Source organism: Aotus nancymaae, unplaced genomic scaffold (genome assembly GCF_030222135.1).
Source record: "Aotus nancymaae isolate 86718 unplaced genomic scaffold, 86718_ANA_hifiasm-v0.15.2.pri h1tg000008l, whole genome shotgun sequence".
Lineage (NCBI taxonomy): Eukaryota > Metazoa > Chordata > Mammalia > Primates > Aotidae > Aotus > Aotus nancymaae.
Window position 1 is genome coordinate 37,342,222 of NW_026988419.1, and position 6,730 is coordinate 37,348,951.

The 6,730-nt window shown below is 41.2% G+C and overlaps 1 protein-coding gene across 6 annotated transcripts in view; it reads left to right on the forward strand.

Moving 5' to 3' along the window:
• Positions 1-6,730, forward strand: part of HECW2 (HECT, C2 and WW domain containing E3 ubiquitin protein ligase 2) — a 392,336-nt gene that overhangs the window by 374,428 nt on the left and 11,178 nt on the right. The gene's annotated exons all lie outside the window — the stretch shown is intronic.

The window sequence follows — 6,730 nt, forward strand, 5'->3', positions numbered from 1 at the left end:
CCCTGGGAGTCAGAGGGGCTGTAAAGGATGAGGGCAGTCCTGGCAACCAGAGCGATGAGGGAGAAAATCTTAGTCTTTCTAGACAAGGATGATGGAGGGCCTTTCAGTTTTCAAGCAGGCAAATGTGAGTCTCGTTCTTTTCTCAGATTTCCTACTCTTACTTTGCGGTAGCAGTGGATAGTGCTGCTCACAGTGTGAGCCAAGCAGTATATAAAAGTATGTATGATTGTCTCTGAAGCCAGTGCAAGTTGAATCCATGGTTCTTTTTATCCTTGTGGTTATAAAATGACTAGAGACCCAGATGATAAATGACGATGTAGACAGAAGGGTGTCTCCATGGAGACTCCTGAGCACATGACTACACTTCCTCTGCTTCACGGTTGGTGGTTAGCTCTGTATTTTGCATTTCTGTGGAAGACTTCATACCCCTGGTGCTCTGATGGACTTTATGAAAAGAGAATAAATTCACTTTATGGCAGTTGCTCTCAAACAGTCCAAAAAATGGGCTGCTAAGATGCCAGCCTGGAAACTGCAGAGCAGTCCTCTCTCCCGCCATGGTATGAGTTTCTGTGTTCATCCCCAAGGCTCTTGCCAACTTGGGTGATGGGACGGAGGACTTGAGAGCTGCAATTGCCATGGAGGTGTGTTTGTTTTTGCCAAAGGGAAAAGCATAAATTTTTGAAAATGGCTGTATCTGGAGATTATTATGAATGAAATGCTAACTGAAATTAAGAAATAAAATGTAAGAGTTAATTATGAAATAGATGTTTTATGGAGACAGTTAATCTAATGGAATAGAACTTTAAAAGATAAAATTATTTTTTAAAGACATGACAACTTTTTTGTTTTTCAAATTCTGCTTTTTGGTGGGGCACGGTAGCTCATGCCTGTAATCCTAGCACTTTGGGAGGCTGAGGCGGGCAGATCACTTAAGATCAGGAGTTTGAGACCACCCTAGCCAATATGGTAAAACTCTTGTCTCTAAAAAATACAAAAATTAGCCAGGCATGGTGGTGTACACCTGTTATCCCAGCTGCCTAGGAGGCTGAGGCAGGAGAGGCAGAGGTTGCAGTGAGCTGAGATTGCACCACTGCACTCCAGCCTGGGCAATGGAGCAAGACTCCATCTCAAAAAAAAAAATTTATGGAAAGAAAATTTTTCAAAAAAATTGCTAAGAAATATAGGTATATATTAAACATATATTAGAATACCTACATATGTATCAATCCAAAGTCCACTACTAACTGGGCATGGTGGTGCATGCTTGTAGTCCCAGGTATAAGGCTGAGGCTTGAGCATGGGAATTTGAGTCCAGCCTGGGCAACATAGAGATCCCATCTCTGAAGAAAAAAACAGTCAACTACTAAGATAAGCTCTGTTAACATGTTAGGGTATGTGGTTTCACTCACTTCTTCAGATACACACACACATATACACACGCACATTTTAAAACCACATTCTGTTTATCACACAGAACATCTTTCCATGTCATTAAATGTTGCTCTATAATGTCATCAATAATTCAGTTTTCCCTCCTCTATTATAGAGAGCATGGTCTACTGTCAAAGTGAATTATCAGCCAGTATATAGGAAAATAACCAAGTCCTGAAATAGAATGTCACTTTCCTCAAATAAAAGAAAAACCATCAGAACAAGAGATGAGCACTCGAAGGACCCTTTGGGGCCATCTCCTTTCTGTCTTTGCCTTGAGATGTCCCTCTGTGGTCTTGCTAATTCCCTGCCGCCTGCTGATCAGCTGAGATGGCTTCTGGTGTGGGAGAGAATTAACAGAAGATTCTCATACAGTGGTCTGTTCTGTAGTTTAACCTCTGATCCAAGATCCTCTTCAACTCCTTTCCCTTCTGCCCTCCCACTCAGTTCTATATAATTATATTTTATATTTTCACTTTATTCTGCGATTGAATCTGCATGTACTAACAAAAACATGCCAGAGTTAACCCATCACATCACCATATTAAAGATCCTTAAATGCTGGCCAGGCGAGGTGGCTCATGCCTGTAATTCCAGCACTTTGGGAGGCGGAGGCGGGTGGATTGCCTGAGGTCAGGAATTTGAGACCAACCTGACCAACATAGTGAAAACCTGTTTCTCCTAAAAATAAAAATAAAAAAAAAAAAATTCTTAAATATGATATACCTTTTGCAATAGTCTTTACTTTTGGAGGTGAGTAAATTTATCATAAAAACAGATTGTATTTAAAAAGGGACTCTTCTGTAGTTAATGTAAAAAGTCAAGCTATTGAAAGAATTTATGACTTTAATAGAATGAGATAATCATTCCACTTGCATTCCATCAGCATTGTTGCCGCTGACAACAGAGGACAGGATAGTCCAAGTCAAACCTACTAAAGGTCCTTGAAAGCTGTTTCACAAGTCAGATTTTAAAGTGTCTATTTGTGAGTGACAGACATTGCAACGGTTAAAGAATACTTACCCCCTTTTCCTTGGCCTCAAGAGCAAAAACCAGTTTGGGCTCATTTCTTTCCACCAGCCTAGTCCATGACACCATCCCCCCAACCTGGACTACTGCAGCAGACTGCTGACTAAATGCCCTCCTTCTCCTACACCCTGCCATTCATTCATTCTGCACTCAGCAACCACTGGGATCTACAAACATCTCAAGGTCACCTCCTTCCCTTGCCTACACCCTCCAGTGGCTTAGAATAAAATCCAGACTCCTTCCCAGGGACTTCCTGTGCAGCCCTGGTCTGCTTCCCCCTGCAACCTCAATACATACCCTCTCCCCCTACCCATGACAGCCACCAGCCTCCTTCTGGCTATTCCTCAAACATGCCAAACTCAATTATGTTTCAAGGCTCAGGGACTTGCTACCTAGAACACTTTTCTGCTGGTCCCTCATGTGGCTGGCTCTTTCTTGTCCCCAGGACTCAGGTTAGAGGCAATCTCCTGAGAAAGGCCCACCAGGCTTCTGTCCCTAGTGTACCTGTCACTCTGTCACCCCTTACTTCCTTCTCCAGACTTAACCCAATTCAGCCATCATGTTCAGTTATTGATTATCTGTTCTCCTCTGGAATATAACACTGTGAAAACAAGGACCTTATCTGAATTAAACATGGCTTTGCTCCTGGCACTGAGCCCAGTGCCTAGCACATGTACTCCATAGATATTATTTTTAGTGAATTTGTAAACTTGAGGGATAACTTTGGACCACTCCAGACAAGAAATTCCAAAATCATAATCCAAACTTTCATATCTCTGTATCCATATCTGAAAAGTTGGGATGGAAATTAGCATTTACATTACAAAATTGTTTTGAAGATTAAATTAGATAACATGTGCAAAGTGCTTAGATAAGGCCTAACACATCATTCAATAAATTTAGTCATTATTACTATTCTTCCTAATATCTAGCCTTCAGGGCTGGCTGGATACTTTACAATCTTTACGTGTGTGAGAAATGTGCCACATTCACCCAGTGTATTTGTATTTTGTTTGGACTTACAAGAGTTTCCATTCCTGGAACTGCCCTTACTGAACTTTGTTCTATTGAGCTTAAATTCTTACATTCGAAAAGTATGTACTCTTCATCTTTCCCCATAGGCATTCACAGGTAAAGAAGGTACCTGCTCAGGATGCATAGTTTGAAGAGTTTCTTCTGCTCGTTACCCCAAATACAGGAATTCTCACTCTAGGAACATTCGACTTTGTGGAATTTACACATCCAAGTGCACTTTAACCAAAGTGACCTAATTAGACTTTGGAATAAGTCTCATTTAATTAGAGAATAATTCCCCTCGCCAGGCTATAGACACTCATCATGCCTTTACTAAATGCTGAACCTTGTGGGAGATATACATTGACCTTAAAACACAGGGAGAGGCCGGGCGCGGTGGCTCACGCCTGTAATCCCAGCACTTTGGGAGGCCGAGGCGGGCAGATCACGAGGTCAAGGGATCGAGACCATCCTCACCATGATGAAACCCCATCTCTACTAAAAATACAAAAAAAATTAGCAGGGCATGGTGGCACGCGCCTGTAGTCCCAGCTACTCGGGAGGCTGAGGCGGAAGAATCGCTTGAACCCAGGAGGCGGAGGTTACAGTGAGCCGAGATTGCACCATTGCACTCCAGCCTGGAGAAAGAGCAAGACTCCGTCTCAAACAAACAAAAACAAACAAACAAACAAAAAAACAAAACACAGAGAGAGAAGCAGTGGATACTTACATGAACAGGTAACCAACATCATTGGTCCTCAGATGGCATTTGACAAATGAGTAGTTGGGGTAGCAAGTACCATAGAATTTCTTTCCATGAATTCACCTTTACTGAACACCCGGTGAAGGTCAGGGTATTGTGCTGTCCTGTCATAAGTTACACAGATATTTGTGTTCTAGTCTTAACAGGAATTCCTGCTCTAAACCTTACGGCCTAAGAAGGTATTCATGAGGATATTAGATAAATTATGAATATTCTTAAAATCCTAACAAGTTATACCATTAGTTGTGTTAATAAAGCTACCCAAACTATTTTGTTACCCAGGCTAACAAAACTATTATAACTGGATTCCTTTCATGGAATTATCACTCTGTTTGATTGGAAACTTTGGATTTCTCATGTTGATTTCAAGCCCTTGAATTCACCCTCTGTCTCCCTACCCATTTCTTATATTCCCTGCCTTATTTAAAGATACCTCTGCCAACCCACTCTTCTCCCTTTCATCAATGAAATAACTAGAAGTCTTTGCATGAACATACCTGGCTTCCTGATGTGACCCTGCCTCCCCATCTGGCCTTAGGTCCAGCCTTTGCTCCTGTCCCTTAGGCACTTGCGCCTCTCAGGTTTCCTGATGATGCAATGCTTTCTCATGCTTCCGGGCCATCTGCTGGGAACATCCTTCTCCTTGATGTTGATTCAGAAAAACCTTGCACACCTACAAATCTTTCAAGCCTTAACACAAGTAGTGTCCTCTATGAACCTTCCTTGGCTCTGCTGAGCAGACTTGTAACTCATTGTATTATTAATTGTTTGTATACAGAGCCATTAATAGCCCATCTTTGGGACTTAGGAAACAAAGGTGTCTCCTAGGCTTCTGGAGAAATGCAGTCTGCAGCTAGGGCTCACAGTTTGGTGAGCAGAGCCAAAGGCAGGCTGAATTTCAGTTCCTGCTTGCCCCAGAGCACAGGCACAGGCTACACAAATTTTAGAGGGTCTATTTGCCTGTATATTTTGTTGCCACAGTGCAAACTCCTTGAGGACAGAAACCAGACTTTTCATCCTCATCTCTCAGGGTACAGCTGAATGCCTGGCATGGAGTATGTGCTTAGTAAGTATTCATTCAGTGGGAGTGAAGGAATACATGAAATATAATGCAAATTGGAAAATTAAGTACATTCTCGCACAGAGAGAGAAATATATTAATCAACGAACCAATCTATGGAAATGGAAATGAAATTGATACTTTTGGCTCACTGGATTTGTCTAATTGACTTGTCTATCTGTAGGGAAAAAGAGAGGGTAAGCATGTGACCTCCCGATTAGCGTTTTTGAAGAATCCAGAAAGCACCAAGAGATCTATTAAGTCAGACCAGATGTCTGGAGAATTTTTAAATCTTCTTAATATTGATGCCAGCATGATTTCCCAAAGATGGGTTCATACCTGCTCTCCTTGAGTGGTTCTGGCTGCATAGATTAAAATGAGGTAAACCCATTACAGCTTTAGTGTGGCTGGCTTTGAAAGATTTAAAAAAATGTTCTTTTATTGAGACTGGATAGCTGGATGCACTTTTGCTGCCAATATCAACACAGTCCAAGGGCCCTCCTGTTATTTTCTGCTAAAGTTTTCTTAAGACATGGAATGGGGTGGGGGTGGGGGTGTGAAAAGCCTTAGAGGATTATGTGTTGCTGGCCTTTTTTGTTTTTTTTCTGGTCTTGACTCATACAGTAAGTTGAAGGTAAATATTGGGCAATTTATTTAACCACACTATTCCTCAATTTCCTTATTAGCAATGCTGTCTTGTTTATAAGGAGTTCTGAAATTTTTGCAAGCACATAAAACACTGGTGCAAATATCCAATGTAGCTATCATATTGCTAATCCACTTGATGTCTCTCCAACAGTGGAGGCCACCTGCATCAAACTCACTTGGCATGTTTATTAAAATGCACATTCCCCCAGGCCCACCCCAAACCTTCTGAATTAAAAGCACAAGGGGTGCAACCAAAATTTTCCATTGTAAAACAAGCTCCTGGATTGATTTTGATACATTCTAAAGTATCCTTTTGAGTATTTGCTTTCTGTTAAGCCTGAGATTGAACAAGATACTATGATCACCTAAAAATCCCCTGGTATTTTTCAGGGTTTTCTGGATTGACCCAATCTCAGCCACTTTTCCCAGAGCTACTGCATATTGTGATTCAATTATTCATTTAAAAAATATCTGAAGCTTTATTTTGCCAGTCCTTTTCCTCAAAATGTAGATAATCTGGTAGGATGTTGAGGACTAATAGTTCATAGTCAGAGGTAGGATAAAATTAATACTCAGGCTTCCAAAAGTAAAAGAATAAAGCCAGTGAGCATTAATCTGCCTGCTTTCAGTTTAATTTTGGACTTCCCCTAGGAGACCCAGGATTGAGGTCCTATTCTTGATCTGGCCACTGACTCAGCTTTGACCCTGGAAAAAACATTGAATCTTTCCACACAGTTTCCCCCTCTACAATATATGCTTTCTCCATCATCACAAAATATTTTTCA